The sequence below is a fragment of the Petaurus breviceps genome, unplaced genomic scaffold, assembly GCF_028583685.1.
Source record: "Petaurus breviceps papuanus isolate PSGF00001 unplaced genomic scaffold, PetGlider_PUasm1.0 90617, whole genome shotgun sequence".
Taxonomy (NCBI): domain Eukaryota; kingdom Metazoa; phylum Chordata; class Mammalia; order Diprotodontia; family Petauridae; genus Petaurus; species Petaurus breviceps.
This window is the reverse complement of record NW_027187287.1, coordinates 953,449-980,273: the sequence shown is the minus strand read 5'-3', so window position 1 is coordinate 980,273 and position 26,825 is coordinate 953,449. Positions and strand designations below refer to the sequence as shown.

Sequence of the window (26,825 nt, the reverse complement as noted above, 5' to 3'; positions counted from 1 at the left end):
CAGTAAGGCAGAAGTATTAAATACATACTTCTCAGATCATGATGCAATAAAAATTATATGCAATAAAGGGCCATGGAAAGACAGACTAAAAACTAACTGGAAATTAAACAATTTAATCCTAAAGAATGAGTCGGTCAAACAAGAAATTATAGAAACAATCAGTAATTTCATTTAAGAGAATGATAATCATGAGACAACATACCAAAATTTGTGGGATGCATTAAAGGCAGTTCTTAGGGGAAGTTTTATATCCCTGAGTGCATACATGAATAAATGAGAGAAAAGGGAGGTCAATGAATTGGGCATGCAATTGAAAAACCTAGAAAAAGAACAAATTCAAAATCCCCAATTAAATACTAAATTAGAAATATTGAAAACCAAAGGAGAGATTAATAAAATTGAAATTAAGAAAACTAAGAGTTTTATGAAAAAACCAATAAAATTGATAGACCCTTAGTCAATATGATAAAAAAAGAAAGAAGAAAACCAAATTATGAGTATCAAAATTGAAAAGGATGACTCTACCTCCAATGAAGAGGAAATCAAAACAATAATTAGGAATTATTTTTCCCAATTGTATGCACATAAATTTGACAATCTTAGGGAAATGGATGAATATTTACAAAAATACAAGTTGCCCAGATTAACTGAAGAGGAAGTAAATTTCTTAAATAACTCTATCTTAGAAAAAGAAATTGAACAAACCATCAGTCAACTCCCTAAGAAAAAATCTCCAGGGCCAGATGGATTTACTAGTGAATTCCATCAAACATTTAAAGAACAATTGATTCTAATACTCTACAAACTATTTGGGAAAATCAGTGAAGAAGGAGTCCTACCAAATTCTTTTTATGACACAAATATGGTACTGATACCTAAATCAGGAAGCGATAAAACAGAGAAAGAAAATTATAGACCAATCTCCCTCATGAATATAGATGCAAAAATGTTAAATAAAATATTAGCAAAAAGACTACAGGAACTTATCTCAAGAATAATGCACTTTGATCACGTAGGATTTATTCCAGGAATGCAAGGATGTTTTAATATTTGGAAAAGCATCAGTATAATTGATCATATTAACATTAAAACTAGCAGAAACCACATGATTATCTCAATAGATGCAGAAAAGGCTTTTGACAAAATACAACATCCATTCCTATTAAAAACACTAGAAAGTATAGGAATAAATGGAGCCTTCCTTAAAATAATAGGTAGCATCTATTTAAAACCATCAGCAAATATTATATGTAATGGGGATAACCTAGAAGCATTTCCAGTAAGATCAGGGGTGAAACAAGGGTGTCCACTATCACCCCTCTTATTCAATCTGGTACTAGAAATGTTAGCAGTAGCAATTAGAGAAGAAAAAGAAATCAAAGGAATCAAATTAGGCAAAGAAGAGACCAAGCTATCGCTCTTTGCAAATGATATGATGATATACTTAGAGAATCCTAGAGAATCAAGTAAAAAACTACTTGAGACAATAAATAAATTTGACAAAGTTGCAGTATATAAAATAAACCCACATAAATCCTCGGCATTCCTATATATTTCCAATGAAATTCAACAGCAAGAGATAGAAAGAGAAATATCATTTAAGGTTACTGTAGACATTATAAAATATTTGGGAATCTACCTGCCAAAACAAATCTCGGACCTATATGATCACAACTACAAAACACTCTTCACACAAATTAAGTCAGATCTAATTAATTGGAAAAATATCAATTGCTCATGGCTGGGTCAAGCTAATATAATAAAAATGACAATTTAACCTAAATTAAAGTATATATTTAGTGCCATACCAATCAATTTACCAAAAAACTACTGTATAGAGGTAGAAAAAAAAGTAGCAAAATTCATTTGGAAGAATAAATGGTCCAGAATATCAAGGGAATTAATGAAAAGAAATGGTAGGGATGGTGGACTAGCTATACCAGATTTCAATCTGTATTATAAAGCAGCAGTCATCAAAACTACTTGGTACTGGCTGAGGAACAGAGTAGTGGATCAATGGAATAGATTAGGTAGAAGAGATTCAGCAGTCAATGACTATGGTAATCTATTGTTTGATAAACCCAAAGACCCCAGTTTTTGGGATAAGAACTCACTATTTGACAAAAACTGCTGGGAAAACTGGAATATAGTATGGCAGAAACTGGGCATAGACCATTATCTAACACCATATACCAAAATCAAGTCTAAATGGGTGCATGATCTAGGTATAAAGGTTGATACTGTAAGCAATCTTGGAAAACAAGGAATAGTTTACCTGTCAGATTTGTGGAGAGGGAAAGACTTTATGACTAAATAAGAATTAGAGGGCATTATAAAATGCAAAATGGATAGTTTTGATTACATTAAATTGAAAAGTTTCCGTACAAACAAAGCCAATGTAACCAAGATTAAGAGGGAGGTGGGAAATTGGGAAAGAATTTTTACAACCTATGTCTCTGATAAAGGACTCATTTCTAAAATATACAGAGAATTGAGTCAAATCTATAAGAATACAAGTCATTCCCCAATTGATAAATGGTCAAAGGGTATGAACAGGCAGTTTTCAGAGAAAGAAATTAAAGATTATATCTATAAGCACATGAAGAATGCTCTAAATCACTATTGATTAGAGAAATGCAAATCAAAACAACTCTGAGGTATCACATCTCACTAGTCAGATTTGGCTAAGATGACAAAACAGGAAAATGACAAATGCTGGAGAGGATGTGGGCAACTTGGAACAGTAATGCATTGCTGGTGGAGTTGTGAACTGATCCAATCATTCTGGAAAGCAATCTGGAGTTATGCCCAAAGGGCTATAAATAATTTCATACCCTTTGACCCAGCAATACCACTTCTAGGGTTGTATCCCAAAGAGATCATAGAAGTGGGAAAAAGACCCATATGTACAAAAATATTTATAGCAGCTCTTTTTGTGGTTGCAAAGAATTGGAAATTAAGGGGATGCCCATCAATTGGGGAATGGCTGAACAAGTTGTGTTATATGCATGTTATGGAATACTATTGTGCAATAAGAAATGAGGAGCAGACTTTATATTTACCTGGAGAGGCTTATATGAACTGATGCTGAGTGAGAAGAGTAGAGGCAGGAGGAATTTGTACACAATTACAGACACAACATATTGGTGACGACCAACTTTGATAAACTGGACTCTTCTCAGCAATCCAGAGACATAAGTCAAACCCAAAACACTCATGATGGAGAGAGATGTTTATATCCAGAGAAATAACTGCGATTGAACCTAAATTGAAGCAAACTACCTGCCCTTTTTTGTTTTCTTGTTTGGTTTTGTTTTCTTTTTCCCATTCTTCATTCCATCTGTTAAAATCCTTCTTTATAACCTGACTAATGCCTAATGTGAAAGTATTTGCAGATACTATACTTGATTATATGCTGCCATGGGGGGAGGGGAAGGGAGAGAAAATTTGAAACTCAAGCAATTGTGGTAATGAATCTTGTAAACTAAAAGTAAACAAATTAATAAATACCAAAAAAAAAAAAAAAAGAATACTCATACCTCAAGGACCATTGGACTAAGTGGAAACTGAGGAGGAATGAAACCATATATCAGATCACAAGATGTGTATTCACTAGCACAAGTAAGAACACAGGACTTGTCCTGGGCCTAGATAATCAATGTGAATAGTAACTCTTGTAAAATATCACCCTCTTCTACTACTATGTTTACATCTATCTGTCAAGTTTAATGTTGGGGAAATACTAGGGTTGGATTGACAGAGTAATTTTTTTCCCCCTCATTGTAATTTACTTTCAATATTTAGATTCCCTTTTTTTTTCCCCTGGGCTCCAGAAGCCCCCTTCTCATAACTGAAATACACAAAATGATGATAATACTTTTACATCTATTTAAAACCATCAGCAAATATTATATGTAATGGGGACAAGCTAGAAGCATTTCCAGTAAGATCAGGGGTGAAACAAGGGTGTCCACTATCACCCCTCTTATTCAATGTGGTAGTAGAAATGTTAGCAGTAACAATTAGAGAAGAAACAGAAATCAAAGGAATTAAATTAGGCCAAGAAGAGACCATGCTTGGTACTTTACAAATATTACCTCATTTAGTCCTCCCCACAACACTATGGGATGAAGAAACTGAAGCAAACAAAGGTTAAGTAACTTGCCCAGGGTCACTGAATGGGGAAGTATCCAGGAACTGTCACTGACGGTCTCGTCTTTGATGCACAAAATAAAGCCAAGAAGTAGAGAGTTCGAGAGTGCTATTCCAAAGTCTCATTGTGGAGTAGAGGTGATGCCCAGCCTTTCCTAGTCTATGCCAGTGGAATGAATGCAAGTTCTGACAGTTCTTCCAAAGTGGACAGATTTCTAAATCTGACTCAGTGAAATAGGAGAGGCAGCTAGGTAACACTATGGTTAGAGTACTTGATAGCAGTGGAATCAGGAAGACCACTATTTCAAATCTGGCCTCAGACCCTTGCTGGTTGTGTGACCTTGGGCAAGTCACTTAACTTCTGTTGCTTCAGTTTCCTCATTTCCTCAGTAAAATGGGAATAATAATAGCCCCTACCTCCCAGCTTTATTGTTAGGATCAAAGAAGATAATATTTGTAAAGTGTTTTGCAAAACCTTAAAGCACAATATCAATGTTAGAGACGATTATGGTTATTATTGCCACGTTTCTGTTGTGACAGAAACTAACACAGAAGGTTGGTGACAACAACTCATAAAACCATCTCCTGAGGCGTGGACGACTTGCTTCCATACTCACATCCACACCCATGAAATCATCCATCTTGGGGAACGGAGACAAATAGATAAGGATAAACAAGGTGAATCGACTTGTCCAAGATCATACTTAGTCTATATATTTATTCCGGATCTTTAGCCTTAGGTCATACTCAGTCTTATAATCTTAGTTTACAATGAAGATAGCGATGGAGTGCATACTAGAGCTTTCTAGTCCACTGCTCTTTCTGCAATATTATTTTGTATCTCTTACCCTCCCAACCTCTATTTTTGTGAGGGAGAAAGAATGGAGGTCATATACTACATGGCAGAATTGAACCTACCCCTACTTTCGACTGTCTAGGACAGGTGCAGACTAGAAGTTGCAGGTTCCCCACCCCTAGCTTTAGCTCAGCCTCCCCATTTTACAAATGAGGAAATTAGTTTTGGAAACAAAAAGTAACTTACCTAACATCTCACTGTAAGTAGGACAGTCATAATATGAACCCAGGTCCTCTGGCTCCGAATCCAACACTCTTTCCATCATCCCGTGCTTTCCCAGCATCTACCAGAAATTCTTTTTTTTTTCCTATAGTGTCTTCATAGAGATCTTTCCTTTCTGCAATTCGTGTCTCTTCTGAAACAAATTAAAGCCCAATGATTTACTCTTGGAATCAAGGGCTTGAAGTGCTGGTGAACAATTCCTTAGGAAATGGTGCCCTCTTGTGTCCAAGTACGAGAACATTTAAAAAATTTGAATACATTGGAAATATTTGCAAAACAAAGATGGCGGTGTAGCCTCAAGTCCTAAACAGTATGTTTAATGAGCTTGGTTTCTTTTACTCCACTTACTTTGCAACTTTGGGCAGTAGATCTCTCTGAGCCTCAGTTTCCTCATATCACAAAATCCCAGAGTTGGAAGGGACGTCAGAAGACATAGATTATAACTCAGGTGTTCTTTGTATTGTGGACCCCTTTGGCAGTCTGGTGCAGCCTGGGGACCCCTCCTAAGAATAATATTTTCAATGCATAAAATAAAATACATAAGATTACAAGAGAATCCATTGAAATACAGTTATATAAAAACAACTTCACAGCTCCCAGGCTTAAAAACCCCTGGTCTAACAAGGACCTGAGCAAGGATCCGCTCTACAAATGTTCCCAGAAAGCAGCTTTTGCTTAACCTGCTCCATAGGAAAGCCTATCACGCTCTCCGAGTTCCCCATCTCAGAATTTTGGAGAACCCTGTTAATATATTTTACCTTGTGTTAAACCTAACTTTGTCTCTTTTGAGAACTTGCACACATTGCTCCTGGTTTCTAGTCTTTCTAGAGCTGAACAGAGCAAAATGAGTAAGCTCTCTTACTATATGGTTGTTTAAATACTTTAAAACAGTAGCATGTTTCTCTCTCTTCCCCCAACATTTCTAGGGGAAAATTTCCAGGTTTGACATCACTTCTTTCAAATAGTTGATAGAAATCATAATCTCACAGCTCTTTGCTATTCTGGTTACCATCTTCTTGTAAGGTATGATTGAATTTTGTTTCCACAGAAATTATATAAAAACAGAAATGATATGAAACATGATTTGAAGCCATACTGATGGCTAATGCCAAGGACAAAACTGCTTGTGGAGGGCAGTGGGGGATGCTGGTGCCTGAAGATCAGCATCTCTATTACTTCTCTTGGTTCTGAGAAGGCTTTTCCTGTATAAAAAAAAGAACTGCCAGGCCAGATCTCATTTGCAAAGACTGAGGATTAGATCCATTTTAATGGGACTTTCATTGCAGACAAAAGGGGAGGAGACTAGAAGCATTTTTTACTTTTCCTTTATTTAAGTATAAGGAAAAATGAAGATGAGAAGGGAGGGGGGAATTGATATGTGGAAAAGAGAAGATGCAATCAAGGGGTAGGATTCAGTTAACCCTGGAATGCTGGCCAATGGGAGACAGGTGGGAAATTCAAATTGAAAGCAGGACTTATAAGTCTGGCATTTGTCTGAAGCAAATGTACTCTCCATTCAGGAGTTACCCATTCACTAGGAATGTAGAATAACTGGCTAAAAGAAAATGAGAGCTTTCCTGATCTCACAATGAGTATTGTTCTTTGTTTAGAGTGAGAGTGTTTCTCACATGGAGGGGGGGGGGGGGGGCCTCTGAGTTCTTTTCTGAGAATGGGTCTATCATGTGGATCATCCTGAGGGCTAGTACCTTGCCTGGGAAGTCCTGTGATCTCCACAAGTTTATTTCTAACATTCTGAACTCCCTTCGTTTTATCAAGGTCCTTCCCAAAAAGGGGTTTGAGAGACATAGTTTCTAGGTCATTTAATAATTTTATTAATATTTATTAATAAGGTCAGCATGTTATTAATAAAAGGATGGTCATTTAGTCCTCTCTCTTAGACCAAAAACAATAATGGCAGCAAGCTCACAGTTATACTTGGATGAGTCCCGGTGTTCAATGAGGGGCCATCATTCCACTCTTGGATAGAGAAACTATCTGTATACTCAGACCACCCCCAGCCTTGGGCTATCTAGACAAAAGGAGCAGTCTCCCCTGAAGCTTGAGTAGAACACAAATGATTTCCCCACTTTAGATTAAGTTCCTTGTAAAGTTGGGTGGGGTCTGACCAAGATTGAGGAGAATTAATTCAATCTCATTATCTGTAATGTCCTTCAAGAGACTGAACTTAAAATCAGGACTTTGGAAGGAGGGGAGATATTTGAATCTTCCCAAAATTTTGGTTATTAATAATCCTTTCTGTCAGGGGCTCCTAGAACAGAATATAATGCTCTATAAATGGTATTCCATAAATGGTTTGATCAGGGTAAAGTTCAAGGATACTATTATTCCTATCCTCACTCCACTAGGGGCAGTTAGGTCATGCAATGAATAGAATCCTGGGCCTGAAGCTGTGAAGGCTTAAGTTAAAATCTGACTTCAGATACTTATTAGCTATATGACCCTATTGAGGTTTAGGGTTTTGGGGTGCTCAAAACCCCAAAATACTAACACTCTGGGTTCTGCAAATTAATACTACTCAAGTCTTCCTCAGCCAAAGAAAAGGAAAGTTTATTAAAGATTCACCATAATGTGTAGACTCTTAATGGGACAAAGTAATTTGTGAAACTTGTATTGGACAAGCAGGTTGTAATAATCAGACAGAGAGTGAATTTACAGTAGATTAATCTCAGCCCCTTTATGGGAGGCAAGATGGAGCTTATATACAGAAAGACAGTGGGAGGGATCTAGGGGTGGTCTAGAGGAGGAATTTGGGGAGGGTCTTGAGGAAGAATCTAAGGAGGATCTTGACTGAGGTTAGACTCCAGGAATGGGATTAAGGGTGGGAAGTAGCTGGAGGCTACCTGGAAATGACAGAAAATGGAGGGCTAGGCTACGTTAAAGGTAACAGATTTGGGTATCGATATTTTGATAGGATCAAGAATGGGAAGTAGCTGGACAATGGAAGTCTAGGCTAGGTTAAGAGCAACAGAAATTTGGCTTATGATCATGAAAGGCTTATGGCCTCAGGCAAACGCCTCATCAAGTGGGAAGATTCAATCAGAGTTCTGGGGGGTTCCCAGAGCCTGTACCCTACCAACCCTGGGCAAATCACTTAACTTCTGTCTCTGTTTCCTCAACTGTAAAATAGGGATCATGATAGAACCTACCTTAGAGAGGATCAAATGAGATGATGTTTCTAAAACATTTAGCACAATGCCCGGCACCTAGGAGGTACTTTACCTCATTACCTCCCTAGTACTGGACATTGTGTCTCTCTTAAGGAAGCCAAGGTTTAAAAACAATTTTTTTTGACTCCTTTGTCAAACTATTGCCTTATATTGATTGTTTAGATTACTAATAGTGAAGTGCCCATCAGAAATTATATACCAAAGCCCCCTAAACCTGCTAGAAGGGGACCCCTACCAGGGTCCCTGGAAACCACCTAATAGGCCATAATAGTGAGGGAACGTTTCACCTATGTTGCTAGAAACATACCCCAGATACAAGTTTGTTCTTGTTAGGTACCCAAGACTTTACTAGAAATGGTACCCCCTCCCCCCCTTGGAACCACACTCTGTTAGCAACACCTAGGTTTATAAAAATGCATCTCACAGAACACTAGATGCTGTGCTCCTTATTAGGGAGGCAGTCACGGTGGTAAATAAAATTCCTATTAAATTTCAATTGGCATTGCTGTCCTATTTTCTCGGTTGTCCACTACAATAGAAGCTTGTAACAATGTAAGAGGGGATATAATGGTATCTTGTTTTGCTCTCACAAAAGTTATTGGAAGATAATCAATAGTTGTGGGGAAGTTTGCTTATCTTATTTTACTAAGACAATGGCCTTCCTGGAACTGTGACAATGGCCAGAGGGAACTAGAAAGGTGGGGGTGTGTGGCACACAGCTCTGACCTTAGTCAGATCAGGTCCAGTCAGGTCTCAAGTATCCTCACTACCACTCCTATGTAATCTGCATATAATCTTTATATAGAGAGGGAATGTAAGTAAAGGGAGGAATTTGACTAATCCTAAGTCAAATAAGGAAGGACAGAATTGTAGACTTTCACTCCTATCAGTGTGGGTATGTCCCTAGTAAGCACCACACCTGCTTCCTTGCTGGAACTGAAATAAATGCTTTCCTCTGCACACTCTGTTTCTGAGTTCTTTTGGTGCGTACAGGTTTGCCTTTTTAAGGGGTACATCGTGTGGATCTTCCTAAGAGCCCCCAGGAAAGCAGTGGGCAGTGGAAGCTTGTCCCAGGCTAACTCCCTGACCCTACCTGGGAAGTCCTGTGATCCCCACAAGTGTGTTTCTCACAACAGTGAAATAAAAGGTGGGGAGGAGCAGTTTGCCAAAATACACACACACATCACCTACAGAATAAGAGGATATGAAAAATTCTACATTCATAGTCAACTCCAAAGAAAAACAGGAGGTTCATTTTCTCAACTCTTTTCTGGGTGTCAAGACTCATTAGAATTGCAGCAAAGAGTTTCATTTTTTGTTCTTCTAATTTACATTATTGCAAGCATTTATATAACACTTTTGAATTGGCGAAGTACTTGACAAATATTATCTTATTTTATCCTCATGACAACTCTGGGAAGTAGGTAGTTTTGTTATCCTAATTTTACAGAGGAGGTAAAGAGAGGTTATCAATTATTAATTTAAAATTAAATCATTTAAATAATCAAAAATTATTAAATATCAATTAATAAAAAAAAAACCTAGCTAAATATTTGAATAATGTATCAGCTGTCTGGAATTCTCACCAGATATCAATTGTCTATGGCTGGTTCAGCCTCATTTTCATTCCAGTCACACCTACCTATCTTATCAGCTGCTTATCTGCTTGTGGTCTGGCAAACATCTCTTCCTCTAAAACACTCATTTCTTCTCAGGAATTCTCCTCAAAGTGCAGTTATGTCAGTTTTGTCAAAATGCTTCATAGATTTTCTCCAATGGCAGTTAACTGTTGTTTCTTTCCTTTCTTGTAAAGTCCTTTCAACTCTGTGATCCTTTTGAAGGTATATCATTATTAACCCAAATTTGGGAATGTTGGAAGAAGTTAAGTTGGATTATATAAGGAAGACCCATGTGTAAGTCCTGTGGTGAACATTTACTAGCTGTATGAATGTGAGTAAGTAAGTCACTTAACCTCTTAATGCCACTCACAGTTCTGGTCAAAATACGAAAGGAAAGCAATTAGGGTTTTGCTGATAACAGGAATGTACAATAAAGACAAATGTGTTGGCTAAATGATTAGAGGAAAATAACTTTACCTCCTTCCCTTAGTTTTTATTCTGACTCAAATTTGTTTGCCAATGATAAGCTGAGGAGAAACTAGAACATATTTTACCCTAAGTGAGATAATTTCCTGGAACAGAGGACTTAGATTCCCAAATAGTCAAAAAGAGGTACTTACTCTACTTGGCTTTTGTAGTTCAGTGTACTAGCTACGGCTGAAGTTCATCAATGAAAATGTCTGGCCACTATAATTAGTAGAATGGAGCATGTAGGGCTGGTGAGTGGTACTGAAGAGATGAAACCTAGAAGCTGGTAGTCGGGAAAAATCCCAGAAGACACAGATCATCTGACACCATCAGAGGAGCCCAGCAGAGAAATACCCAGTTACCATGAGACCAGTGGAACAATGAACCCAGTAGCATAGTAGGTTGGGTGCCAGGTTTGTAGTTAGGAAGACCTGAGTTCAAATACAACCTCAGATACTTACTAGCTATGTGACCCTGAGCAAGTCCCTTTGCCTCAACTGTAAAATAGGGATAATAACAGCACATACTTCATAGGGTTGCTGTGAGATTCAAATGAGATAATATTTGGTAAAAAGTACTTAACAAGTGCCTGGGAGACAGTTGATATTATATAAATGCTTATTCCTTTCCCCATCCCACACTCCCACAGCCCCAAATGCTACACCCAATAGGGAATGGGTCTAGACATGAGCCATAATTAAATTTAGACTGAGGATTTTTTTTTTCAGTTTTATTAATGTGTTTTGTTTTTATATTGCATTTACAGATCACTCCTGCTTTGTGAGAGGTCCTTTGCAGCAAAGAAAACAATTAAGAAAAACTAATAAAACAATGATTTTGTCTGAAAGTACATAAAACATTTCACATCTGCAGCACCCTTCCCACCTTTCTATTTAATAGAAATCTATTTTTCTCCCTCCTACCCCTACCCAATTGAAAAAAGAAAAAAAGCAAATTTTTGTAAGAAATATGCATAGTTAAGGCAAAATATATTCTCCCAAAGACTATACACAAAAATACATATGCCTCATTCTTCACCCGAAATCCATAACCTACCAGTAATGGGTAGTGTGTTTCATCATTAGTTCTCTGGAATCATGAATGATCATTACATTGATCATAGTTCTTACAACTTATTTGTTTTTATGGTGTTGTTATCGTGTGATTTTTTTTCCTGGTCCTATTCATTTATTCTTCATTAGTTTATAAGTCCTCAAAATTGCTCATATTGATGTTATAGTATGTACCTTATAGTGTGTGATAGTATATAGTATAGTTCTACACCTTCTACAAAGATAAATTCCAGATTTATTTGTAACCTAGATATAAAAGTTCACATCATAACAAATTGGAGAAATATTGAAAAATTACTTATATCTGTGGATAAGAAAAAAGTACATGACCAAACAAGAGAGAGAATCATAGAAGATAAAAATGGATCATTTTTATTATATAAAATAAAAAGCTTTTGCATAAAGAAATCTCATGGTGCCAAGATTAAAAGGAAATAATTGATGGGGGGAAAATCTTTACAGCAAGTTTGTCTGACAAAAGAGATAAAAGTTTCTCTTATAAAAGTCTCATTTCCAAGATATATAAGGAACTGATGCAAATTAATGAGAAAAAGAATCATTCTTCACCTGATAAATGGCCTAAGAATGTGAAAAGACAATTCTCAAGGGAAAAAACTCAGGCTATCTATAGCCATATTAAAAAAATGCTCCAAATCACTATTAATTAGAGAAATGAAAATTAAATAAATACTGACATTTCACCTCAGAGTGGCAAAGATGACAAAAAAGGAAAATGACAAATTTTGGAGGGAAACAGTCACATTCATGTACTATTGTGATTGGGACAACCTTGTCAACTGTGAATGGGTATAACCATCCTGGAAAACAATTTGTAATTATACAAGGAAGGTTACTAAACAGTGGGCTTATCCTTTGACCACATACATACCTTTGCTTGGCTTATATCCAAAAGAGATCAAAGAAAGAGGAAAAGGTGCCATACAACTTAAGAGATTTGCTCTGAGAACTGGGTCAGAGAGTCTAAGATGAGCTTGATTTCTTTTGTTTGGGGTCAGGCTACCCCCAGGACTGAACCCCATCTACTTGAGCTCAGAGCTGGAGATCCTTTACGGGGAAAACCCCTTACCTCTAGGCCATAAGTGACATCTATGTGGTCTCATTCATCTTAGCCCACCTCAGCAGTTCAAGAAGTATTATGACATCAATAAGAGACATGGGTTATCTTGTAGTTTCAGAGGTATGAAGATACTCTCTATGAGCATGCCCTATTCACACATATTCCTTATGTATCTGTCCCTCATGCACAATCCCTATGAGTTTCCAATCTTTTTATTTAAGGTGTATTTGTAGAATCTGTTTACTGGGAGTGTCAGGGAATATGCTATTACTTTTTCTTGCTATAAATTTGCTTAGAACTGATTTGTTCCATTAGCTGACTATATGTGTGTATGTGTGTGTGTACAGACATATAAACACACACATATATGTATATATGTCCGTAGAGTACCTTGAACCTGAGGTAGTCATTCTGGGGACCCCACATGTGAGAGCGTGGTTCTGGTAAATGTTTAAATACTAGCTCTAGAAATGTAATCTGTATTATTTAACATTTTCTCCATTACTTTTAAGTTTAGTTTAAGTTTAGACAATCAGCAAAACAATCAAGATTTTGCTAATTTCTGAGGTATAAAATAGTCATACTGAAAATTAAACAATCAGCTGGATAAGAGCTGACACAAATGTACAGACCCCCTGTTGAATTGACCACATTCTGCAAGTTCCCCATACAAATGAAGTCATTGCTGCAGACCTACTTCCTCTTCTGCTCTCCAAAGAAGAGAGAGACAGAGAGAGGAAGAAAATGACAGAGAAAGAAAAAGGCAATTGGACTGTCATTTTTTAAGGTTCATTTCAGCTCTATAACTTATGATTCTTTATTAATCAGTGATTTTTTCTGTAATTTCACTGAAGGAAAAACAGGTCCAGAAAGGGATTGGTTGGTTGGTGTCCTTCATTATTGAACAGGACCAAAATGACAACACTATGTTAGAATAAAATTACAGTGTGTCTGACTGTGACTAATGAGACCAGTACAAGCTCAAAAATGTTCTACCACCATTTGTGGTGGATTCGCTATTTGCACATCTTGCCTTTCTTTTGAGCTACTTCAATTCTGCTTCTTTGATGAGGGTATGCCATGCTTGCTGGTCCTGTGCCAGTGTCTCCCATGTCATACAATCAATTCCAGAAAAAGATAATATCTTGTCTAGTACCATACCATACAACAGGCCATTAAGGCTGTAGAGTCCAAGATGCCAGGTTGATCATCTGTACATTACCATTCTCTTTCTACTGTAGACTGTCCTCTTCTGCTCTCCTTTCCTATCTCTTATGCTTTCTCCCCCGCACTCTCTAGTTTTCTGAATCCAGAGGGAACCAAAGGTGAAAGAGATACCTTTTTAGGAGATGGTTATAGAGAAGGGAGATCTGAGCTCTCCCAGTTCTACCTTAGAATTTCCCCATCTGTGAAAAAGAGAGAATTCCTTTTGGAATGGGTCAGTGCCAGTGATTCTGTTAGGATCAACAAGTCACCGACTGTAATTAGAGGTGCCCTGCTGCTTCTGGTCTCCACTAGAGTATATAGGGCCAGTAGAGGTATAGGGGTGATGATAAGCAACAGAAGGATGCTGAATTTTTCCAGAATTGTAAATAGAGTAGCATCAGGGAGTATTGCGAAGTTCAAATGGGATAATGGATATAAAGCACTTTGCAAACCTCAGAACTCTATACAAATGCATTATTGTTACTTCTACTACTACTACTATTCTAGAGACACCAGGCCTCCAGTGTGTTGATAACTTCATTCTCTAAACCTCCACTATATTCCTGCTGAGCTCAATGATTGTGCTGGTAAATGTTTAATAACCTTTTCTTTTTTGGGGGGGAGGGGAGAAACACATGCATATACTTTTAGGCATAATCTGCATTATTATAGCTTTTAATCGACAAAACAATAAATCAAACCTGATTCATAGCAATTGCAGATTTCTGAAGTATAAATGATTGGTCAAAATGTAACGACTGGGCTAGCAAATGGTTAGAGCTGGTTCCAGCACATTCCTGGGAGGCACAAACTTGGCTCAGTTTTAGGGTGGTGAAAATTTAGAAGGTGCTTGTAACACTCTCAGGCAACATAGAAACAATTGAGCTTAGCATGTAGTTAGTAAGAATAATTAGTTAAAATAAGAAGCTACCAGATGCTGAATCTTTTCCGCTCCATCCCCACCCATTTTCATCCCAAATTATTCCCTTTTTCCTATATTGACATAGTGGCCTCTCTGAGTCCTCAGGGGGTCAGTGTTCTGGAATTGGACCTAATAAGCTGATTTGAGAATGCTTTTCATATTGCTTACTTCAGTCACTTTTGGGGAAGTTTTCCTAAAGAAAGAAAAATATTAGGTATAGGTCTGAGCTAATATCTTCAGAGGATCTAGGGACTTTAAAAAAATGTTATTTGATATCTTTCATTATTATATATCATCTTCATTTTAAAATATAGTCCCTGCCTGCCAATATATCCCTTGTAACAATAAAAAAAGGGGGTGGGGTGGAGGAGCAGTTTGCCAAAACAAACACATCACCTACATTATAAGGGATATGAAACATTTTACATTCGTAATCTCCCCTCCCTCCCACCTCTACAAAGAAGAAAAGGAGGTTCATTTTTTCAACGTTTTTCTGGGGTCCAGACTGGTCATTATAATTACAGTAAAGAATTTCATTTTTTGTTCTTTTAATTCACATTGTTGCAAACCTTGTGTTTTGCATTTTCCTGATTCTGTTGACTCTTTAGGGACTTTTTGGGGGTCACAGGGATCACTTATGGTCATAGGATCAAAGATTTAGCCCTAGAGAGGAACTTGGGGATTAATTTCATTCAATCTCCTAATTTTACAAATGAGGAAGATGAGATCTAGAAAGGGTAAAGGAACTTGCTTGAAGTCATAGAAGTCAACAACAACACTAGCATTTATATGGCTCTTTAAGGTTTGCAGATAGTTTTATATAAGTTTTTTTTATTTGATCCTCACAACCTTGGGAGGTAGATGTCACTATTATCTCCAAGGCAAACAGAGGTGAAGTGGCTTTTCCAGGGTCACACAGCTACTAAGTGGAAAATTTAGGTCTTCCTGACTTCTAGTCTAGTACTCTATTTAACTACCTAGTTTAGGTAGCTAATCCTGGAGCTGGGATTAAAACCCAGTATCTCAGACTCTGATTTCACTAGTCTTTCCACAAAACATTTCGCTCCTCCCTCCCCCAAAATGCACTGTGGCCATTCCAGAGTTCAAGTTGAAGGTTTTTGCCAGAAGCTGTGTCACCTCCACCCCAATGAAAACTTATATCAAATACCCAGAATGCCACACTTCTATACATTATGAGATTTCTTCTTTTTTTCATTTAAATTCACCCTTGTCTGAGAAACGAGCTGGGGTCAGGCACCTGACTTTCTTGGGCTTGACCCCACGCATAAAATGAAAGGAAAAAAAGCAGATTGACTTTGTAATTACCTCAGCTGAAGAAATAAAGGAATAGTATGGCTTGTTCACAGGCATAGACCTTCAAACGACTCAAGGGAAACTTGAAGATGACAGGCAGCAGATATAAAGAGACCTGAATTATAGTCCTGGCTTTGCCACTAACTGGGTGATGGTGAGCAAGTCACTTTCGCTCTTGGGAAATGACTTCATAATGAGGGTGTTGAGCTAGATGAGACCACATAGTTGTCACTTGTGTCTTGAGGGGGGAGGGGAAGGTGGTTTCTCACAAAGGGCCTCCAGCTACATAATCAAGTAGTTGGAGTTCAATCTTGGTGGAGCCTGACAACAAATGGAGGGCTTCCCATCCTGTTTTTCTTGGACTCTATGGCTTATTGCTGCCAGCCTGGAATTTGGGGAAGGAAAGAATGGAGGGAGGAAAGAAAAGAAGGAGGAAAGGAGGGAGAAAATAAGGAAGGGAGGGAGGGAATTATTAAACACCTGAGAACTACTATGCTAAGTTCTTTAGAAATACTTTCTCATTTTTGTGGTGCTTGGTACATAGCTGGCACTTAAATATTTTTTCACTCAGAACTTGAATGAAGAAATGTGAAAAGACACCTACCTCTTTGTGGAGATGGGAGGTCCACAGGTGTTACACATTACATATGTTTCCAGACTTTTTCAATGTATTGATCACTTGTGCTGATTTTTCTTCCTCTCTAAAAATACTATTTGTCATATGTGATGACTCTCTGGGAGGGGGAGAAGAGAGATACTTGGGATAACTATGGTGACATAAGAAACAAACAAAAAAAAATCAATGAAAACTTATTTAAAAAATAAATAATGTCTATTGACAATAATCCTCTGTGTGTGTGTTCACTCATGTGTGTGCCATTATCCCTTTTTTACAGTTTCAAGAAACTGAAGCAGAGGTTAAATGACTTGCCCAAAGTCACACAAAGGTCAGAGGCCAAATATGAACAGAAGTCTTCTGCAGTCTAAGCTAGTGTTCTATCCACTGGGCTACCTAGCCACCTCAGTCCCTTAGACAAAGCTTAGTCATGGCTCTCCTCTAAAGGGTCAGGATCTCTTCTAGAAATAGCACTCAATATACAAAGTTGATGTCCAGTATATGGAAGTTATTTATTCACTTTATCACCAATTAAATGCTTAAAGTACAAAAGACTTCTAATCATTCATTACCAAGTATTTAAAGATCAAAAGGTAACTAAGTGGTACAATGGATAGAGTGCTGGATCTGGAGATAGGAAACTCTGAGTTGAAATCTAGCTTCAGACACTTAGCTGTGTGACCCTGACTGGGCAAGTCACTTAACTGCCATGTCTCTCGGTTCCTTACCAGTAAAATAGGGATAACAACAACACCCACTTCCTAGAGTTATTGTGAGGATCTGAAATGGTAAAGGGAATTTGAAGATCTTCCCTGCCCCTTAATAAGCCTAAGAGAATTTGAAGACCTTCTCTGCTTTGAAAATATATTCTTCCCCCTAATAGGCTGAATGTAATCACATGGATCCTATGGTGGGAGGAGTTTGCTGAAGGGTGGAGCAGAGCCCACAGGAAGCTGGGAGTCAAAGCCAGCTACCCTGCTGGGAGGAGAGCAGGATTCTGAGGGAGACAGACTTGTGAGCAAATATTGGTCTTGTATTGGGTTTGTGGGAAGGCTAAAGGATGCTGTGGCTCTTTGCTATTGTGGCTTATTAACTTCTTTGCTACCATGATGGAACTGACTTATCAGTATTGGGATTTAGTTTTCTAGTGTCTGAATAAATGTTTTGCTTCTGTCTTCTATGTGGAGAGTCTGTTATATTTTGAAATTGAGCACCATGAGGGTATATTTATAGAGATCATAGGTGCTGTGAATATTGCATTGGTGCTACAGGATCAAATAAGATAACATTAAAGTTTTGAAAACCTTATAGTGCTACATAAATGTCAGTAGTTACTAATACCGTGTTTCCCCGATAATAAGACCTATCCCGAAAATAAGCTCTCTCCTTACTGTGTAAGATTCCTCTAAAATAAGCCCTCCCCCCAAAATAAGCCCTATTGAGATTGCTACTGTAGTGAAGGTGATCCCCTGTGCTACATGCTACATTACGGTACCCTCTGTATGCACCGTTCACACCCCCCCCCCCAGGTGAAATGCACGCCACGCTCTGAGCTGCATTCAATCAGAGCTGCAGCAGTGAGCGCATCATCCTGTTCTTCCCCAGTGATTTGCTTGCTGGCGCCATTGAGAGCAGTGCCGTGGAGGAGAGCTGAGGCAGGACAACATAAAAACCCGGTATGTAAGCGGGAGTGAGGGGGCATGATGGAGGATAAAAAGGGCATGATGGAGGAAAAAAGAAGAACTCAGGGGGCATGATGGAGTGAAAAGAAGGACTGATGGTCATAATTTTATTATTCTGTCTGTTTTGACCCCCAGACATGAATACAAAAAGGAAGAGCTATACTGTTGAATATAAGAAAGCAATTGTAGAGGAGTCACATGGCAAGAATCTTGCAGTTTTCTGTAAAGAAAAACTTTTGGATCTTCGAATGGTCAGAAAATGGAGAGCAGATTATAATAACCTCAATCAACAGGTGGATGAGGGAAAAGGGGAAAAGCGCAGGTCTGGATCAGGTCGGCCTTATATCCTGACTTGGAGATCCTCATTGGTGAATAGATTGCTGATAGGAGAGCAAAGGCCTTGGTTGTGCACAGGGCTGATATTCAAGCATTTGCCCTTTCAATGGCACCAGAGTTTGAAATGGTCTCAGAAGGATTCAAAGCATCACAACACTGGTTGGACGGTTTCCTTCAACGGTATGAACTGTCCCTAAGAAGATCAACAACACTGTTTAAGCTGGAAGATGCTGAAGTTATTAAACGTGCATTTGCATTCAAGTCCTTTATTGATAGGATTGACATTTCCAAGTACCAAACCTGCAATATGATTGCTATGGATGAAACTGCAGTGTTTATGGGACAAGGATCTCAAACAACAATTCATCACAGGGGTGCAACATCAATCTACATTCCCACCACTGGCTATGAAAGTGCACGGGTCACCTGTGTTTTGGCAATTCGTTTGGATGGAAAGAAAGCCACACCTCTAATCATCAGTAAGGGCAAGAAAGATAAGATTGAATGTGTATCTGGTATTTACGTTCTTGAAGCCAAAAAAGCCTGGTGTACACAAGCCGTTATAAGAAAGTGGGTTGATTTAATGCTGCCACTTGTTATGTGAGGTAACCAAAGAGGTCTGATAGTCTGGGATTCAGCCAGCACTCACCGCGCTAAAGAAATGAAGAACTTCTTTGCAGAGAGAAGAATAGATCAAGTAATTGCTATTTCCAGACCCTTGATATTGCAATAAGGAAGCCATTCAAGGACCATTTGCGCATGGAAGTCAATGACTACATTGAAAATAGAATGGAAAGAAATCAGTGTGGAAACTTTGTGAAGCCCTGTCTGCAAGAAGTCGTGACTTGGGTGAAGAAGTCATGGGATAAAATTACTGACAGCTGTGTCGCCAAGGCACTACGAGCAGGTTACCTGGACAAGACATATTCATTTAAAGAGAGTTATATTGCTGGACATGACAGATTGGGTCCACTTCTTCTGAAGGAAATGGAGGCGCAAGACATCCAGGACGGAATTCAAGGTATGGACACTTATGACGATGTTGTTGAAGAAGATGACATGATCATTATTGAATAAAGATACATTTTTTTGTTCACATTTACCTGTTTATTAAAATTGCTGTTAATGTTCATTAAAATAAGCCCTCCCCTGAAAATAAGCCCTCTGGTGTTTTTCTGTCCAAAAAAAAAAATAAGATAGTGTCTTATTATCGGGGAAACACGGTATTATAAAAAGTAAACCCATCACCTATTAAAGTCTCCCAGGAGGTAATGACAACCTTGCTGGATTTTGTTCAGCAGATTGTTTTGCTTTCCCTTCAAATCTGTACTGTTTGTATATCTCATAAGTCCAGACCTCCTGGGGAGTGAGGTGAAATAAGTTCAAAGACTGGAACTAGACTGTGGAGATCTTTAAATGTCAAACTGAGAATTTTTATTATATCCTAGAAGTAATAATGAGCCACCAAAGACAGGTTCTTGAGAAGAGGAGTGATATGTTTAGATTGATACTTTAGGGAAGTTATTTTTTCAGCCTTATGGAGGATGGATTGGCAAGGGGAAAAACTGGGAGACCAAATGAGGAGACTATTGCAATAGTCGAGTTCCAAATAAATGAGGAGAGAAGTGGATAGTTGTGAGAGATATTAGTTCCAGCCTACCTTTCTGAAATTATTTCACATTACTCTTCTTCCTACCTCATATTTAGAATTGACAAAATCTAACAACAGATTGGATATAGTGAATGACAAAATTGCTCCTGTTTGTATAGGACTCAAGAGTTTTATTTTTACAAAGCACTGTCCTCATTATTGCCTGGTAGTTTGTAGAAGTATTATTATTTCTGAAGTGCCCATGGCCACACAAGTAAGGAACAGATCTAGGCCTCAAATCCTATTCTATATCCCATTGTTTTTTCCACTAAATTATTATTATTATTAGCCTTTTTTTGGAAGTGCAATTGGGGTTAAGTGACTTGCCCAAGGTCAAACAGCTATTAAGTGTGTCAAGTGTCTGAGGCTGGATTTGAACTCAGGTCCTCCTGACTCCAGGGCTGGTGCTCTATTCACTGTGCCACCTAGCCACCCCTCCACTAAATTCTAATGCCTTTCAATCTCAGATTCTTTTTCTTTTCTCCAGCCCACCAATGCAAACACTGATCCAGTGCTTGCTTGTGTAAGCAAATGGGATATGGAGCCAGGGTTTTTCAGTTCAAATGTTACCTGTGTAACCTTGAGCTGGTTACCTAATTTGCCTGAAACTCAGTTTTCTCATCTGTAAAATGAGGTGATTAGATTCAGCAACCTTCCAGCTCTACATCTATGAATCTGTCTTTGGACAGGTAACATTTAAATCCAGGTTCTCTGACTACAAATAATAATATTAATAATATTTGCATTTATATAGATTTTCAAAGTGCTTTATTTATGTTAACACATTTGATCCTCACAATAACCCTGTGAGGGAGGTGCTCTCAATATTCCCATTTTACAGGCTTTAGCCCAGGGCTGGTCTGACCAGCCACCGGCCAGAGGAACTCCAGATCAGCAGCAATTGTGGCCATTTCCAGAATTATCAACACATAGATGTGAAGGACAAAGTGAGAGGTCAGTGCAGTCTAGACTTTGGGACCCAGTAAGTGGGAGTGTGTGGCTTTTGGCCTGGAGCAAGAAGCCACTGAGACTCAGGCACAGCCAGCCAGAGCCATGTGGCAGCTTCAGCTCCTGGCCTGCAGAGTGTAGGGGGACCAAGCATCAATCTAAGGGGTAATTGCTTTTGCTTTAACCTACTTGGATCTGGATTGTAGTCTAGGGTGGAGGTCCTGGGGTGTGTGTCCAGCTTGCCAGAGGGTGGCAAGGCCTCAGAGAGGGCAACCATCTAATACCTCCAGCAACTGAGAAAACCCCAGCATTTGGGACAAAAGCTCCCCTGTCTGGTGGCAGAGTCCTACTGTGGCAAAAAGCTTGGAGGTCAAGTGACTGAGGGGCAACATGACCAGGCAAAGGAAACAAAGCAGACAGAAGATCCCAACATTAGACTCCTATTTTGGGGACAAAAAGGAGCAAAGTATGGAACAGGAGGAAGACAGTGAAGTCAGAACTCCTGCACCAAAAGCTTCAAAGGAAAATACAAGCTGGTTACAGGCCATAGAGGACTTTAAGAAGCAGGTAAGAGAAGTGGAGGAAAAATTGGGAAGAGAAATGAAAACGATGCAAGAAAATTACAAAATGAGAGTCAAGAGCCTGACTGAGGAAAAAATAACCTTAAAAAATAGACTAACTCAAATGGAAAAAGAGGCTCAAAAAGGCAATGAGGAGAAGAATGCCTTAAAAAGCCAAATTTGCCAGATGGAAAAAGAATCTCAAAAGCTCAATGAGGAGAATCATTGCTTCAGAATTAGATTGGAGCAAATGGAAGCTAATGACTTTATGAGAAATCAAGATGCTGTTAAACAGATCCAAACAAATGAAAGAATAGAAGGCAATGTGAAATATCTCATGGGAAAAACCACTGACCTGGAAGATAGATCCAGGAGAGATAATTTAAAAATTATTGGACTACCTGAAAGCCATGATCAAAGTAAGAACCTAGAAATCATCCTCCAGGAAGTTCTCAAAAAAACTGCCCTGATGTTTTAGAACCAGAGGGCAAAATAGAGGTTGAAAGAATCCACCGATCACCTGCTGAAAAAGATCCCAAAAAGAAAACTCCTAGGAATATTATAGCCAGGTTCCGGAATTCCCAGATTAAGGAGAGAATATTACAAGCATCCAGGAAGAAACAATTTGAATATTGTGGAAACACAATCAGGATGACCCAGGATCTGGCAGCTTCTACACTGAGGGATCGAAGGGCTTGGAATATGATATTCCGGAGGGCAAAGGAGCTGGGATTAAAACCAAGAGTCACCTACCCAGCAAAACTGAGTATCATGTTTCAGGGGAAAATATGGTCATTCAGTGGAATAGAGGACTTTCAAGCATTCTTTTTTTATATAGGGATTTACTTTTATATTCTTTAATATTAAATGAATATGTGCTTTTTGGCTGACATCTTGCTCAAGCTACTTAAATGCAAAATCATTACATTCACAAAGTTTCTCTCCAGTATGATTCCTATCATCCAATCATCAAGGAAGAACTTCCCATATTCTTTACATTCAGTTTCCTCTACTATGAACCCACTCACGTTGATTAAGCAACCAGCTAATCTAGGAAGCCTTTTCCTCATTCCTGAGTTTTCTCTCTAGTATGAATTATCTGATGTTTTCTAAGCTTTCTGTTTTGGCAAAAGGATTCCCCACATTCATTACATTCATAAGGTTTCTCTCCAGTATGAATTTTCTGATGTTTGGCAAGAGTTGTTCTATGGCAGAAGGCCTTCCCACATTCTTTACATTTATAAGGTTTCTCTCCAGTGTGAATTCTTTGATGTTGAATAAGATGTGTGCCTTGGTGGAAGGCTTTCCCATATTCATTACATGTATATGGTTTTTCTCCATTATCTTTTCCTGTGGCTGAATTCCGAACTCCTGGGTTCCTTCTCCTCCCGCAGGCGGCAGCCGCTCCTGGCTTCTCCCCAGGTCCTGATGCAGGCAGCTCACCATTCCTGCCCTCAGCTCAGTGAAGTCAGCATGCAGGCTGTTCTTCTTTCCTGTTCCATGGCTCCACAGAATCACAGCTACCACAACTGGGAAACAAACAATTATCCCAGCCCCCATACTTTCCTTTTACTCTGCAGATCCTGTTCATGATGCCATTTTGTAGCAGCAAGCACCCCAGGGTCCCCAGGGTGGCTGCCACCACAGGTTCTTGGATCTGCTTTGATAAAGGAAAGTAACTTAAAATGGGTCAACAAGCTTACCTTAATTAGTCAAACATATATCATTTACCTAGTTCAGGGGAAAAAGGTCAGCACCCTGAACTTCAGAATATACAGACAGAATTATCAAGACAGAGAAACAGATCAAATAGACAGATTTCCAACCTGTCCAACCATTACATCCATACCAAATCAACATCTAGGTTTCAACATCTGGGTTTTTCAAAGCCGAGGGGGGGCTCTCAACAATGGCTTCCCAGAATCCAGATCAAATCACAGAACACTTCTCAAAGTGAGCCCCTACTTTCAAGCATTCTTGATGAAAAAACCAGAGTTGAATAGAAAATTTGACATTCAGATACAAGAAGCAAGAGAAGCATGAGAAGGTAAACAGGGAAAAGAAATCATAAGGAACTTATCAAAGTTGAACTATTAACATTCCTACATGGAAAAACAATAATTGTAACTTATGAAACTTTTCTCAGTAGTTGAAGGGAATAGAAACATATATATGTCTATATATGAGGGTATATTGGAATATGAATACATATGTGACCATGTATATATGTTTACAAGTATACATAGATAGAGGGCACAGGACCAATTTAACAGGAAGGGATGATACTTAAAAGGTGAAATTAAGAGGTGAGAGAGGAATATAATGAGAGGAGATGGGGAGAGACAAAATGGGGTAAACTATCTTATATAGAAGAGGCAAGGGAAAACTGTTACAATGGAGGGGAAGAATAGGAAGGCAAAAGGAATGGGTCAACCTTATTCCCATTGAATTTGGCTTGAGGAGGGAATGAAATACATACTAAATAGGGTATCTCACCCTACAGGAGAATAGGGGGGAAGGGGATGAGAGGGGGGATGATGGAAGGAAGGGCAGGCTGGGGGGGGAGGGAAGTTGGAAGCACCCACTTTTGAAAAGGGATGGGACCAAAGTAGAGAATAGAACAAGTGGGTGGGAGGTGGGATAGTAGGGAGGGAAATATAGCCAGTCTTTTACAATATATCTACTATGTTATTGTTTTGCATTAGCCACACATGTACAACCTATACTGAACTGCTTATCTTCCCAGCAAGGGTGGGTGACAAGGGAGGAAGGGAATTAATCTGGAAGTCAAAGTTTTAAAATCAAATGTTTAAATATATATATATATATATATATATATATATATATATATATACTATTATTAATACTATTTTACATGTAATTGGGAAATAAGATATACAGGCACTGGGGCATAGAGATCCACTGGAAAAGTCGAAAGGGGTATGGGAGAAAATATGGGAGAGAGCAGATTGGAGGAGGGGATATCCTGTGGGACTGCTATTTTGAGGCGGGGGCTAAGGGAAAATGGAGAGAAAATTTGTAACTCAAAATCTGGTGGAAACGAATGATGTAAATCAGAAGTTAATAAAGCATTTGAAAAAAAAATATTCCCATTTTACAGATGAGGAAATTGAGGCACACAACTATTAAGGTCTGAGGTAGGATTTGAATTTATGTCTTCCAGACTGAGCCATATCCACTTTACCACCTAGCTGCCTATATGTAGTCCAATATGCCTTCCTTTTCACCATGAGGAAGTAGCATAGAGAGCTACCTTTGTGCTGAATATAGGAGTTTGCACATAGTAAATGTTCACTGATTCCCCCTGCAATCACAGTCTCTCCCCATCTGTCTTTGATCTAAGGTAATAAGGTGTCTCTGCAAATTGAATCCCAGGGATGGAAATGCTCTGATCTTCCCTATCTTCTATGCAGAAAAGGATTGGATTTTTAACTCATAAGGCCATAAGATCTAGAACTAGCAGGCATCTTAGAGACTAGTTAGTCTAATCTCATTTTACAGATGGTGAAACTAAGTCTAAATAGAGGAAGTAACTTGTCCAAGGTCACAGTGCTTTAAGTGGAAAAGCTGGAATTTGAATCCACACCCTCTGACTCAAAGTTAAGTTCTTTTACTAGTATCCTTGAATTGTCCTTTGTGTCAGGAAGCAGGATATTGTCATAATGTATAGAACTGCTTTGCTTCAATTAATTAGTACTTCTTGTGGTTTTGAGACAGCCAGTTTAGGTAGTGGGTTCTAGACATGCAGCAGGGTAGCTAGGTGGTGTAGTAGGTAGATTGCTGGCCCCAGAACCAGGAGTACTCATCTTTATGAGTTCAAATCTGGCCTCATATCTTTGCTAGCTGTGTGAAACAACACTGTTTGCCTCACTTTCCTTATCTATAAAATGAGCTTGAGAAGGAAATGGCAAACCACTCCAGCATCTTTGCCAAGAAAACCCCAAATGGAGTCAGTCTGAAACAACTGAACATCTTCTAGAGATGCCGTCTATAAGCATACTATAACATGATTAGGCAACTAAAAACAATTTTATTGCAAACTTAAAAAGCAACAGACACATTTCAAGATATAAAGAAGGGGAAAGAATAGTTTAGGATACTATGGACTTCTGTTTGATAGAGGTTTTTTAAAAAAGATGTCTGTTTTTCTATCTATCTGAATATCTAATTTAACAAAGTAGTAATTGAATTATCTCATTCCTGTTTCCTTCTGCACTTTTTTCTTCTGTATATTTTTTAGAAAAAAGTATTCTTTATATTCCTTTTTATGTCTATCATATAGTCTATCACTGCTTCCCTTGTGAAAAATATGTTTAGTAAAGGGTGGCTAGGTGGCGCAGTAAGAGAGCATCTCTAGAAGAGTCAGGAGGACCCGAGTTCGGTTCCGGCCTCAGATACTTAACCCCCATACAAAAAGACTGTCCGTGTGAACTTGGGCAAGTTACTTAACCCCAATTGCTTTAAAAAAAAAAAGAAACATTAACACATTGACCCTGCCCAAGATGGGTTAATTGCTGGTAAGGTGGAGTACAGTGTTTGGCCACCAAGTGGCGCTCTGCCACTTGTGAGTAACTATTCTAATCCATAGGGCCCCAGAGCCTATCGCTGAGTAGAGTCCTACTGATAGGGATCACAAGTCTTTATTCTTTTTTATCTGACCTTATGATTTCATTGACATAGAGAATTTCCTCTATCAGCAACTCTTTTATAATTTATAGTCTTGAGACACTGAAAGATGAAGTGATTTTCCCTGAGTCACCAGGACATGAACCCACCAGGTAGGATTGGAGTCCACTTGTTCTGATGCCAGTTCTCTATTGACTACACTGTATATCTTTAGATTATGCCCTCAAATTACAGGAAGGGAGGAAGGAAGGAAGGAAGGAAGGAAGGAAGGAAGGAAGGAAGGAAGG

The 26,825-nt window shown here is 38.6% G+C and overlaps 1 long non-coding RNA gene across 2 annotated transcripts in view; it reads right to left on the bottom strand.

Annotated features, from left to right (window-relative positions):
- The window catches only part of LOC138142865 (uncharacterized), a 104,820-nt gene that overhangs the window by 34,020 nt on the left and 43,975 nt on the right, over nucleotides 1–26,825 (bottom strand). The window contains exons 2-5 of one of the 2 annotated variants that reach the window (XR_011163552.1): nucleotides 16,703–16,832; nucleotides 10,658–10,788; nucleotides 5,579–5,733; nucleotides 5,195–5,363 (exon numbers count right to left, since the gene is read on the bottom strand). This is a non-coding gene — a long non-coding RNA (uncharacterized lncRNA). The remainder of the gene's footprint in view (nucleotides 1–5,194; nucleotides 5,364–5,578; nucleotides 5,734–10,657; nucleotides 10,789–16,702; nucleotides 16,833–26,825) is intronic. The other variant, XR_011163551.1, reaches the window with a different exon arrangement.